Source organism: Neomonachus schauinslandi, chromosome 4, assembly GCF_002201575.2.
Source record: "Neomonachus schauinslandi chromosome 4, ASM220157v2, whole genome shotgun sequence".
NCBI lineage: Eukaryota > Metazoa > Chordata > Mammalia > Carnivora > Phocidae > Neomonachus > Neomonachus schauinslandi.
In genome coordinates, this window is record NC_058406.1 from 83,062,018 (window position 1) to 83,075,903 (window position 13,886).

The 13,886-nt window shown below is 37.0% G+C and overlaps 1 protein-coding gene across 1 annotated transcript in view; it reads right to left on the reverse strand.

The window, feature by feature from the left end:
• Nucleotides 1-13,886, reverse strand: part of SASS6 (SAS-6 centriolar assembly protein) — a 53,553-nt gene that overhangs the window by 5,374 nt on the left and 34,293 nt on the right. The window lies entirely within an intron of this gene.

A 13,886-nucleotide genomic window follows, 5' to 3' on the forward strand; every position in this document is an offset into this window, starting at 1 on the left:
AGACACATGCATAGGGAAAAATCTCCACAAGACTAAAAAAAGAAATGGGAGTTTTAACTTAAACAATTCCCAAGGCTCATAATCATGGAGTCAAAGTTGAAAGTCCTTGGTAATCATTTAGGGCATTCAGTGAAGAGCCAGGAAGGATCATAGCTTTATAGAAGGGATGAACTGTCCCTTGAGTAAAAGCTACCCTAGATGCACTGAAGTCAAGCTAAAGAAAAAAACAAAAAAACCCAGAATGCTCCAAAGGGATGAAAGGAACCCCAAACTAACTTAAATAGCAGCCACTCTTTAAAAAAGGAAGATAACAAAATCCATACAGTCAACAATGTAACCACTGAAAATGTTCCACATTCTATCAAAAATTACTAGAGATGACAATAAGGAAGAAAATGTGAAAACACCAAGAAAAAAACAATCAATAAAACAGATCCAGAAATGACAGAAATGATAATAGAACAAGGACAGAGATGTTAGAACAATGATAATTATGAACAAGTATTTAATGGAAATCAAAAGTATGGGAAAAATGAAAGGTATAAAAAAGAGTAAAACTGAAATTGCAGAGATGACATATTCATTATCTAAAATACAGATTTCTCACTGGACAGAAATAACAGCATATTAAACACTACAGAAATAAAGACTGGTAAACTTTAAGACAGAACATTAGAATATAAAATGAAGCATAAAAAAATAAAATAAATGAACAGTCTCAATGGAAAAATATGTAATCAACTGTGTGTAACTAGAGTACTGAAAGGAAATAACAGAAAAAAAAGAGAGTGAAATAATGACTAAAATTTTCCAAGCTGTCAACCATTAACCCCTGATAACAAGTCCTCAATAAAAAGCCCTAATCGATGGTATACATGTACCACACCAAGGCATATCATAAATAAGTTGCTGGAAAAAAAAAAATCAACGAAAAAAAAAGAAAATCTTAAAAGCACCCAGAGAAAAAGTCACTTTCTAAAGAGACTCCTTTAAGTGGAAAAGAAAAGGCCATAATTAGAAGAAAATTAGGAGGGGTTCCTGGGTGGCTCAGTCATTAAGCGTCTGCCCTGGCTCAGGTCGTGATCCCGGGGTCCTGGGATCGAGCCCTGCATCGGGCTCCCTGCTTGGCGGGGAGCCTGCTTCTCCCTCTCCCACTCCCCCTACTTGTGTTCCCTCTCTCGCTGTGTCTCTGTCAAATAAATAAATAAATCTTAAAAAAAAGAAAATTAGGAAAGGAAAACCTTTCACAAATAAAAGCAAACATACACTAAAGGTAATAGAACAATTATTTATGAAGCTTGTATGAAGGTTAGAAGACAAAAGTAGTAAATTCAATTATTTCTAAAAAAAATAGTTAAGGGGGTGTGGCATTCCTGGGTGGCACAGTCAGTTAAGCATCTGACTCCTGGTTTCAGCTCAGGTCATGATCTCAGGGTCGAGAGACTGAGCCCCATGGTGGGCTCCACACTCAGCAGAGAGTCCGCTGGAGATTCTTTCCCCCTCCCTCTCCCTCTGCTCCTCCACTGCTCACATGCATGTTCTCTAAGATAAATAAAATCTTTAAACTTTAGTTAAGGGGACTCGTGAAATAAAAAGCTGTAAACCATGAAAACACAAAAACGGTGAAGAGGGGGAGAGTAAAAATAAAGTTCTTTTACAATGTCTTGGAAATTAAGTGACCATCAAGTTAATACAGACTGTTAAATACTTAAGATGTTATATATGAACTTCACGGTAACCATCAACCAAAAACTTATACTAGATACACAAAAAAGAAAGAAATCCAAGCCTAATATTAAGAAAGTCATCAATCACAAGAGAGCAACAGAAGAAAGGAACAGAGAAAAACTACAAAAACAAACAGAAAACAATAAAGTGGCATTAAGTACATACCTATCAATAATTACTTTAAATATAAATGATCTAAATGGTCCAGTCAATACACAGGGTGACAGAATGGATAACAAAACAAGCCCCATCTATATGCTTCCTGCAAGAGACTCACCTCAGACCTAAAGACACATGAAGACTAAAAGTGAAGTGATGAAAAAGATATTCCATGCAAATGGAAGCGAAATAAAGCCTAGGTAGTAATACTTATATCAGACAACACAGACATTAAAGTGTAACAAGAAACAAAGAAGGGCATTACATAATAATAAAGGGATCAATCCAACAAGGGGATACAACAATTATAAATATCTATGTACTCACCACTGGAGCACTTAATAAGCAAATATTAACAGATGTAAAGGGAGAAAATGACAGTAATACAATGATAGTAGGGGACTTTTTAACACCCCACTTACATTAATGGATACTTCATTCAGGCAAAAAATTAAAAAGGAAACAGTGTCTTTGCATAACATATTAGACCAGATAGACTTAACAGATATATATAGAACATTCCATCCCAAAACAACAGAATACACATTGCTTTAAAATCACATGAAACATTCTCCAGGACAGATCACGTTATTAGGTCACAAAACAATCTCAATAAATGTAAGACTGAAATCATATCAACCATCACTTCCAACCACAACTGTTATGAAACAAGAAATTTACAAGAAAAAAAAACGGAAAAAGCATAAACACATGGAGCCTAAACAACATGCTACTAAATACCCACTGGTCAATGAAGAAATCAAGGAGGAAATCAAAAGTGACATGAAGACAAAAGAAAATGAAAACACATTGGTCCAAAGTCTGTAGGATGCAACTAAAGCAATTCTCAAAGGAAAATTTATAGTGATAAAGGCCTCCCTCAAAAAACAAGAAAAATCTCAAACTATCTAATTTTACATCTAAAGGAACTGGAAAAGAAAGCCCAAAGCAGTGAGAGGGGAAAAATAAAGATTAGAGCAGAAATAAATGAAACAGAGACTAAAAAAACACTTGAAGAGATCAATGAAATCAGGTGGTTCTTTGAAAATATCAATAAAACTGACAAACTTTTAGCTAGACTCATGAAGAAAAAAAGAAACACAAAGGATTGCAAGAAACTAAAATGAAAAATTATATGCTAAAATTGGGCAACCAAGAAGAAATGGACAAATTCCTAAAAACATACAATCTTCCAAAACTGAATTAAGAAACAGAAAATCTGAACAGTTCAGACCAACTTCCAGTCAATAAATTAAATCAGTAATCAAAAAATTCCTGGGACACCTGAGTGACTCAGTCAGTTAAGCATCTAACTCTTGATTTCGGCTCAGGTCATGATCTCAGGGTTGTGTGATTGAGCCCCACATCGGGCTCTGCACTCAGCATGGAGTCTGCTTCAGATTCTCTCTCCCTCTCTCTCTGCTCCTTTCCCCACTTGCACTCTCTAAAATAAATAAATAAAATCTTCCAAAAAAAACAATTCCCAACAAATCAAAGTCCAGAACCAGATGGATTCACAGGTGAATTCTACCTAATATTTAAAGAATAATTAATATCTATTTTCACTTCAATCTATTCCAAAAAATAGAACAGGAAGGAAAGCTTCAGGATACATTCTCCAAGACCAGCATTACCCTCATATCAAAATCAAAGACACTTCAAAAAAGGAAAACTACAGACCATATCCCTGAAGAACACAGATGTAAAAATCCTCAGCAAAAGTAGCAAACGACATAAAACAGTATAATAAAAGCATCATTCACGCCCCACATCAGGCTCTGAGCTCATTGAGGGAGTCTGCTTGGGGATTCTCTCCCTCTCTCTGTGCCCCTCCCCACTGCTCGCACTCTATCTCTAAAATCAATCAACCAATCAATCAATCAATCAATCTTGGGGGAGAAAAAAAAGCATCATTCACCACAATCAAGCGGGATTTATTCTGGGGATGCAAGGATGGTTCAGTATCTGCAAATCAATCAATATTTGAAACACCACATTAACAAAATAAAAAAAAAAACACATGATCTCAATAGGTAAAGAAAAAGCATTTAACGAATTCAACATTCATTCATGATAAAAATTCTCAACAAAGTGCATTTAGAGAAAACATACCTCAACATAGTAAAAGCCATATATGACAAACCCTCAGCCAACATCATACTGAATGGTGAGAAACTGAAATTTTTTTCCCTAAGATCAGGAACAGCACAAGGATGTCCAATCTAGCTACTTTTAGTCAACATAGTACTGGAAGTCCTAGCCACAGCAATAAGACAAAAGGCATACAAATTGGTAAGGAATAAGTTAAACAGTCACTATTTACAGATACCATACATAGAAAACCCTAAAGGCTCTACAAAAAAACTATTAGAATAAGTGAACTCAGTAAAATTGCAGGATATAAAATTAATATACAGTAATTGGTTGTGTTTCTGTAATACTATAACACTAATAATGAAGTAGCAGAAAGGGAAATTAAGAAAACAATTCCATGCACCCCTATGTTTACAGCAGCATAGCTAAGTTATGGAAGCGGCCTGGGTGTCCATCAACTGAGGAATGGATAAATGTATCCATATATACACATACATACACATACACACACACACAAAATGGAGTATTATTGAGCTATAAAGAATGAAATCTTGCCATTTGCAATGACATGGTAGAGCTATACTGCTAAGCAAAATAGGTCAGAGAAAGACAAATACCATATGATTTCATTCATATGTGGAATTTAAGAAACAAACTAAAACAAGCAAAGGAGAAAAAAATATGAGAGAGAGAAAGACAAATAAGAAACAGACGCTTAATTATAGAGAACAAACTGATGGTTACCGAAAGGGTGGTGGGTGGGCTAAATAGCTGATGGGGATTAAGGAGTGCACTTGTGATGAGCACGAGGTGATGCATGGATTTGTTGACTTACTATACTGTACACCTGAAACTAATACAACACTATGTTAACTAACTGGAATTAAAATTAAAACTTAAAAAAAAAAAAGGTGGGCAAATAATCTGAATAAGCACCTCTCCAAAGAAAATATACAGATAGCCAAGAGCATATAAAAAGATGCTCAACATCACTGATCATTAGGGCAATGTAAATCAAAACTACAATGAGATACCTCCTCATACCCATTAGGATGGCTTATTATTTATTTATTTTTTTTAAAAAAAGATTTATTTATTTATTTGAGAGAGTGAGAGAGAACAAGTGGTGGGGGGGCGGGCAGAGGGATAAGCAGGCTCTCCGCTGAGCAGGGAGCCCAACGCGGGGCTCAATCCCAGGCCCCTGGGATCATGACCTGAGCCGAAGGCAGATGCTTAACTGACTGAGCCACCCAGGCACCCCAGGATGGCTACTATTTAAAAAAATAAATAAGACAAGTGTTGGCAAGGATGTGGAAAAACTAGAACTCTTGTACATTAATAGTGGGAATGTAAAATGGTACAACCACTAGGGAAAACATTATGGCAGTTTCTCAAAAAATTAAAAATAAAATTGCTACCAGCAATTCTACTTCTGGGTATATACCCAAAAGAAATGAAAACAGGGCTTGAAGACATATTTGCATATTTGTACACCCATGTTCATAGAAGCATAGTTATTCTCAATAGCTAAACATGGAAGCAACTCAATTGTCCATCAACAGATAAACAGAGGGGTGCCTGGGTGGCTCAGTTGTTAAGCGGCTGCCTTCAGCTCAGGTCATGATTCCAGGGTCCTAGGATAGAGCCCCGCATTGGGCTCCCTGCTCGCTGGGAAGCCTGCTTCTCCCTCTTTCACTCCCCCTGCTTGTGTTCCCTCTCTTGCTGTGTCTCTCTCTGTCAAATAAATAAATAAAATCTTAAAAAAAAAAAAAAAGATAAACAGATAAGCAGTATGTGTTATATACATACAATGGAAGATTATTCAGCACCTGGAACGAATCCTGACATATGATACAATCGGGATGAACCCCAACGACACATGCTAAGATGAACCCCAACGACACAAAAAGACAAATTCTATGTGATGATTCCACTTTATATGAGGTATTTAGAATAGTCAAAATCATAGAGACAGAAAGTAGGACTGTGGTTACCAGGAGCTGGGAGGCATGGGGGGAAACTGGGAAATGAATGGTGAATGCGTATGGAGTTTCAGTTTTACAAGATAAAAAGAGTTCTGGAGATGGTTGGTGGTGATGGATGCACAACATTATGAATGTATTTAACATCACTGCCACTGTATACACAATTTTTAATTCTAAATTTTAAAAAGGTTAAAGGGCACCTGGGTGGCTTAGTCGGTTAAGCATCTGACTTCAGCTCAGGTCATGATCCTGTGGTCCTGGGACCGAACCCCGTGTTGAGTTCCCTGCTCAGCAGGGAGCCTGCTTCTTCCTCTCTCTCTGTCCTCCTGCTCATGCTTACTCTACCTCAAATAAATAAATAAATCCTTAAAAAGGTTTAGACAGTGAATTGTATGTTATATGTATTTTACCACAGAATTTTTTTTAAGTGGAATACACTACAAAAGTTGAATTTTACTGTGTGTAAATGATACCTCAATAATCTCACTTAAAATGTAACTGGAAAGTTCTAAAGCTCATCAATAAAATTTTAGGGGCACCGGGGTGGCTCTGTCAGTTAAGCATCTGACTCTGGCTCAGGTCATGAGCTCAGTGTCCTGGAATCAAAAACCCCACATCGGGCTCCACACTCAGCAGGGAGTCTGCTTCTCCTTCTCCCTTTACCCCTCCCCCCAACTCATGTGCACACATGCGCGTGCGTGCTCTCCCTCTCTCAAATAAATAAAATAAAAAATTTTAGATACACTGAATAAAACCCATGGATGAAAATTAGGCATCTTAAAAAAACAAAAAACAAACCCATTTATAATTGCACTAGAAAGAATAAAATACCTAAGAATAAACTTAACCGACAAAGTGAAAGACATACACTCTGAAACTATAAAACACTGATGAAACACAAATGGAAAGATATATCATGTTCATGGACTGGAAGAATTAATTTTGTAAAAATGTCCATACTATCCAAAGTAATCTACAGATTCAATGCAATCCCTATCAAAATACCAACAGCATTCTTCACAGAACTACAACAAATAAAAGAAGAAGATAGCAGGAGGGGAAGAATGAAGGGGGGGAAATTGGAGGAGGAGACGAACCATGAGAGACTATGGACTCTGAAAAACAAACTGAGGGTTCTAGAGGGAAGGGGGGTGAGAGGATGGGTTAGCTTGGTGATGTGTATTAAAGAGGGCACATACTGCATGGAGCACTGGGTGTTATGCACAAACAATGAATCATGGAACACTACATCTAAAACTAATGATGTAATGTATGGTGATTAACGTAACAATAAAAATTAAAAAAAAAGAAGAACTGCAACAAATAATACTAAACTTTCTACAGAGGGGCACCAGGGTGGCTCAGTTGGTTAAGCGTCTAACTTCGGCTCAGGTCATAATCCCCTGGTCCTGGGATGGAGCCCCTAGTCGGGCTCCCTGCTCAGTGGAGAACCTGCTTCTCCCTCTCCCTCTCCCCCGGCTCGTGCTTGTGCACGCTCGCGTGCGCTCTCTCTCTCCATCTATCTCAAATAAAATCTTTAAAAAAATAAAATAACTGGTGGTTACCAGAGGGGAGAGGAGTGGGTGAGTAGGCAAAATGGGTGAAGGGAAGTATGATATGTAGACTTCCATTTATGGAATGAATAAGTTATAGAGATGAAAGGCACAGCATAGGGAATACAGTCAATGCTCTTGTAACAGTGTCATCTAGTGACATATGACAGCTATACTTGTGGTCAGGATAGCATAATATAGTGTTGTCAATCTCTAGGCTGTATACCTGAAACTCATGTAACATTGTGTGTCAACTATATTTCAATTAAAAAAACCATGTAAACCTAGAATTCTATATGCAGAGAAAATGAAGTAAAAATAAAAGTGTTATAAGACAAAAGCAGGAAGTATTAATTGCCCACAGAAGCCATCTTAAATATCTGCACTGTAAGAAATCTTAGTTACCCAGAAGAAAGGAAAATGTTATCAGATGAAACTTCAGATCTACACAAAGAAATAGAGCATGTAAAATGGTAAATATATGAGTAAACCAAAAGAACCTTTTTCTTATTGTTTGATTTCTTTAAAAGACACTTGTTTATTTTTTTAAAGATTTTTATTTATTTGTCAGAAAGAGAGCACAAGCAGGGGGAGTGGCAGGCAGAGGGAGAAGTAGGTTCCCTGCTGAGTAGGGAGCCCGATGTGGGACTCGATCCTATGACACTGGGATCATGACCTGAGCTGAAGGCAGATGCTTAACCAACTGAGCCACCCAGGCATCCCAAAAGACACTTGATTGTTTAAAGCAAAATAAAAAAGTGTGTTAACAAATGTAGAAAATCTTAATAGTTAACAGAGGGACATGAAAAAACAATTATAATTGCAAGGTTCATATATTACATAGGAAGTAGCATATTATACAAAGATAGAATGAAAAGATAAGGACATATATTACAAACTCTACAGCAAACAAAAAGAAAATTAAACAAAGCGGGCGCCTGGGTGGCTCAGTTGGTTAAGCGACTGCCTTCGGCTCAGGTCATGATCCTGGAGTCCCAGGATCAAGTCCCGCATCGGGCTCCCTGCTCGGCAGGGAGTCTGCTTCTCACTCTGACCCTCCCCCCTCTCGTGCTCTCTCTCTCTCAAATAAATAAATAAAATCTTTAAAAAAAAAAAAAAGAAAATTAAACAAAGCCCAATGTAGAGATAAAATGGAATGCAAAATGAAATGAGCAATTAATTGGAAAGACAAGAAAAGAGTAGAAAAGAGACAACGACGGTATAGGTAGAATACAAACATCAAGATGATAAACCTTAGCAGTATATACATTAAATTTTAAATTGTCAAAGGCAATGTCAGAATGGATACAAATGTAAGTCAATTATAACTAAAGAAATCCACTTTAAATATAAAGATGCAGTATGTAAAAGTATAGAAAATGGTATGTCAGGTAAATACTGAGGAAGCCATAGTAAAATATTATTATCTAGGTAGATTCTTTCTACTCTGAAAAATAAAGAAAGAAGCTCCTTAAAGGTCAAAAAAAGAACCCCCCCACCCCCAGCCCTTTAATGATTCTCTTCTGCCCTAATCCTCAGGCAATTCTGTGAAAGTAGAATCCAAAGGGATGATGGTGACACTAAAAGTGGTCAGACAGGCACCTAAAACTCTAAAGAAAAGGAATCACACCCTCTGACTAGGGGCAGTATAAGCTCAAAACCATAGGGCAAATCCTCATTATTTTTTTCTTTCTGTCCTCCCAATACTTGGTACCAAATGCAGAACAAGGACATAAACTGCATGACACAGTAGGAAAACTCAGTTCAATGCTTTCTAGCCAGAAACCAGGAAGGATCCTGGAAATTCAGGACAAATCATAGAAAGGAACTCAAGAAAGAGATCCCATAAAGATGTGCATGAATTCCTGGGTTCACTTCCAGTCTGGACATGCAAGATATAACCCTAATTAACATACCAAAGAGAAGAGAACTATGGGGTAAACCACTGTCCAGATCACAGAACACCCACCAGATGATGCACACACAGATCCAAATAACATGGCAAAGTCTTTATAGACTAAACTGCCATAAAAACTGAGGCCTACACAAGGCAATTCAGAACCTGCAACTTGACCCTAAGAAAACTGCTTAAAAAAAAAAAAAAAATCACATTCTCCTTAGGATTTAAGATCTAAAGCCTCATAGTGTTATTTGATCCACACACAATCCAAAATAATAAAAAAACAGGGGGCGCCTGGTTGGCTCAGTCAATAAGTGTCTGCCTTCGGCTCAGGTCATGATCCCAGGGTCCTGGGATCGAGCCCCGCATCAGGCTCCCTGCTTGGCGGGGAGCTTGCTTCTCCCTCTCCCACTCCCCCTGCTTGTGTTCTCTCTCTTGCTGTGTCTCTCTCTGTCAAATAAATAAATAAAATCTTAAAAAAAAAAAAAAAAAAAACCAGGAAAATCTAAGCAATTCACAATGTAAAAGACAAGCCAACAGATGTAGTCAATTCCAAGATGACAAAAATACTGAAATTATCAGAAAAATATTGGGGTGCTTGGGTGACTCAATCAGTTAAGCATCTGACTCTTAGTTTCATCTCAGGTCATGATCTCGGGGTTGTGGTATCAAACCCCCAGTCAGGTTCCACACTCAGCCAAGAGTCTACTTGTCCTTCCCCTGCCCCCCCTTTGTCCCTCCCCCTGCTTGCGTGTGAGCACAAGTGCATGCGCTCTCAAATAAAATCTTTTTAAAAAAAATACTTAAAACATCTATTATAGTCAGGCTCTAAGAAGTAGAGGTGAACACAATTGAAATAAATGTAAAAAAAAACCAAATCTTCATAAAAAAATGATAATATAAAAAAGAAACAAATGAAAATTTAAGACTGGAGGGTCGTTTGGGTGGGTGGCTCTGTTGGTTAAGCATCTGCCTTTGGCTCAGGTCATGATCCCAGGGTCCTGGGATCCAGTACGGCATCAGGCTCCTTGCTCAGCGGGGAGCCTGCTTCTCCCTCTGCCTGCCACTCCCCCTGCTGTACATGTGTCTCTCTCTGACAAATAAATAAAATCTTTAAAAAAAAAAAAAATTTAAGAATGGAAAAAATTCCCTGGATGGGCTTTGTAACAGGATGGACATTATAGAAAAAGAGTAAACTTGAAGATCAATAGAAATAATCAAATCTGAAAAACAGAAAAAAAAAATTTAAGAAAGGAAGAAAAGACAGAGCCTGTGGACCTATGGTAAAGTAGACAAAGATCTAACATTCATGTCATTTGAATCCCTGAAAGAGAGAAGGAAGTGTATAGTGCAGAAAAAATATTTCAAGAAATATATAATGGTTGAACACTTCCAAAATTTGGCAGAAGATATCAATTCATAGATTCAAGAAGCTTAGCAAATCCCTAAAAGGATAGTCAAAGAAATCTATGACCAGACACACCACTGATAAAATGCTGAAAACTAAAGAAAAACAATCATGAAAGCAACCAGAGAAAAAAGGATGCATTATATATACTTGAAAAACAATTTGAATTTACTGCAGATTTCTCATCAGAAATCATGGAGGTCTGAAGGAAGTAGAAAAAAATCTTTTTTTTTTTTTTTTAAAGATTTTATTTATTCATTTGACAGAGAGAGCACAAGCAGTTAGAGTAGCAGGCAGAAGGAGAGGGAGAAGCAGACTCCCCGCTGAGCAAGGAGCCTGACATGGAGCTCGATCCCAGGACCCTGAGATCAAAACCCGAGCCGAAGGCAGTTGCCTAACCAACTGAGTCACCCAGGTGCCCCAGTAGAAAAAATCTTTAAAGTGCTTAAGTAAAATAAAATAGATGAAATAAGGAAAATGAAATAAATACAGAATTGTATATCCAGAGAAAATATCATTCAGAGATGAAGGTAAAAGAAAGGTGTTCCCAGATGAAGAAAGAGAGACTTCATTTCCCAAAGACTTCCTCTAAAACAAATGTTAAAGTATGTTCTATTATTCAGGAAATTATATCAGAGGGAAGTATGGACATGAGCAATGAAGAGCAACAGAAATGGTAAATAGTGGATAAATATATAATGGACTATGCCTCTCTGTTCAAGTGTTTTAAATATGTATAATGGTTGAAAGCAAAAATTACAGCATTGTCTGATGAAGTTTCTGATGTCTACAGATGTAATACATACCAAAACATAAAGGGTAATGGGACTATATGGTATTAAGGTATTTAGATTCTACTTGAAGTGGCAAAATATTAATTCTATACACACTGAAAAGTATGTGTAATATGATGCCTGCAGCAACCACTAAATATATATACAAATATAATAAACAAAAAATGAAATACTAAAAAATATTCAAATAATCAAAAGAAGTCAAGAAAGGCACAACAAAAGAATGAAAAACAAAGGCAACAAACAAGATACACTCTTTAGATGAAACCATTTTAAGTATGATACACATAGGTTTAAAGTAAAAGGGTGGAAAAAGATATTCCAGGGGAACACCACTTAAAAGGAAGGCTGAGAAGCTACATTCATATGAAACAAAATAGACCCCAGAGCATGGAAAATTACCAAAAATTAAGAAGGAAATTACATAATGATGAAAGGGTTAAGTAACCAGGAGGACATAATTCAAGAGAGATATGTACCCAATCAAAGAGCTTCTAGGGGCGCCTGGATGGCTCAGTCGTTAAGCATCTGCCTTCAGCTCAGGTCATGATCCCAGGGTCCTGGGATCAAGCCCTGCATCAGGCTCGCTGTTCAGCGGGAAGCCTGCTTCTCCCTCCCCCATTCCCCCTCCCTTGTTTCCCCCTTTTCTTTGTTTCCCTTTCAAAAAAAAAAAAATTTAAAAAAAAAAAAAAAAAAAAAGAGCTTCTGAAGGTGTGAAGCTAAAACTGATAGAAGTAACAGGAAAAAATGATAGAAACAGTTATAATAGTTGGATACCAACATTCCTCTCAGTAATTGATAGTACAAGTAGAAAGTCAACAGGACACAGAGGACCTAAACAAAATCAACCAACTGGATTTAACATTTAATTCAGTGAACTTTATCCTAAGAATGCAAAGCTGATATAATATTTCAAAGTTAACATACCTAACTGATGAAAGAAAAACAATACATAATCATATCAATGCACAAAGAGCCATTAATAATGAGTTCAATGAGTTTAGCAAGTTTTCAGGATAAAAGATCAACATACAAAAATCAGTTACATTTCTATACAGCATCAATAAATATTCCAAGAAAGTAACTAATAAAACAATTACATTCACATTAAAAAAGAAAATACTTGAGGTAGTTGAGCATCTTTTCATGTGCTTATTTGACATCAGTGTATTTATTTTGATGAAATATCTGAATCTTATTCCCATATTTTTTATTTTTAAATTCATTTTTGTATAGATTTTATTTATTTATTTGAAAGACAGAGAGTGTGCACAAGCAGGGGGAGCAGGAGAGGAAGAAGCAGGCTCCCTGCTGAGCAGGAAGCCCTACATGGGGCCTGATCCCAAGACCCGGAGATTATGACCTGAGCTGAAGGCAGATACTTAACCCACTGAGCCATTCAGGCACCCCTAAAATCTTTTAATATATTTATTGGCTACTCAGGTTTTTCTTCTATAAATTACCTATTTATATATTTCTTGTTCACTTTTCTGTTGAGCTGCTTAGCTTTTTCTTATAGAATTGTGTAAGTTAACATTCTGGATATTCATTATTGGTGGTTATATGTGATATAAATATCTTCTCTCAATCTCTGGCTTATCGTCTGACTTGGTTTGATATACAGGCATTTTTTCATTTAAATGTACCCCAAATTATCCATTTTTTAACAGTTCATTTGTATTTTTTTGTATCTTATTTGAAATAATTGAAAGGTCATAAAATTTTGCTTTTTAAATGTCAATCTTTAACCTACCTGGGATTTTTTTTGTTTTGTTTTTAATGTAATCTCTACGCCCAATATAGGGCTCAAACTCACTACCCGAGATCAAGAGCTGCACACTCTACTGACTGAGCCAGGCAGGTGCCCCTGGAATTTATTTTTGTGTATATATGTCTATTCGTACTTCATTTTACCAAGAGTTTTATCACCTCTTCCACAATGCCAACTTGTCAAAGATAACTTTGGCTCCACAATGCTAAATGAGTGGATACTTCCATTCTTCTAGACCTTAGAAGCAAAAACACTACTTTCTCATCTTTCCTATTACATTTACATGGATTTAAAAAAAAAAACAAACTTTATTTACTTATTTATTTGACACAGAGAGAAAGACAGAGAGAGAGAGGGGAAGCACAAGCAGGGTGAGTGGCAGAGGGAGAGGGAGAAGCAGACTCCCCGCCCAGCAGGGAGCCATATGCAGGGCTCAATCCCAGGACCCTGAGATCATGACCTGAGCCAAAAGCAGATGCTTAACTGACTGAACC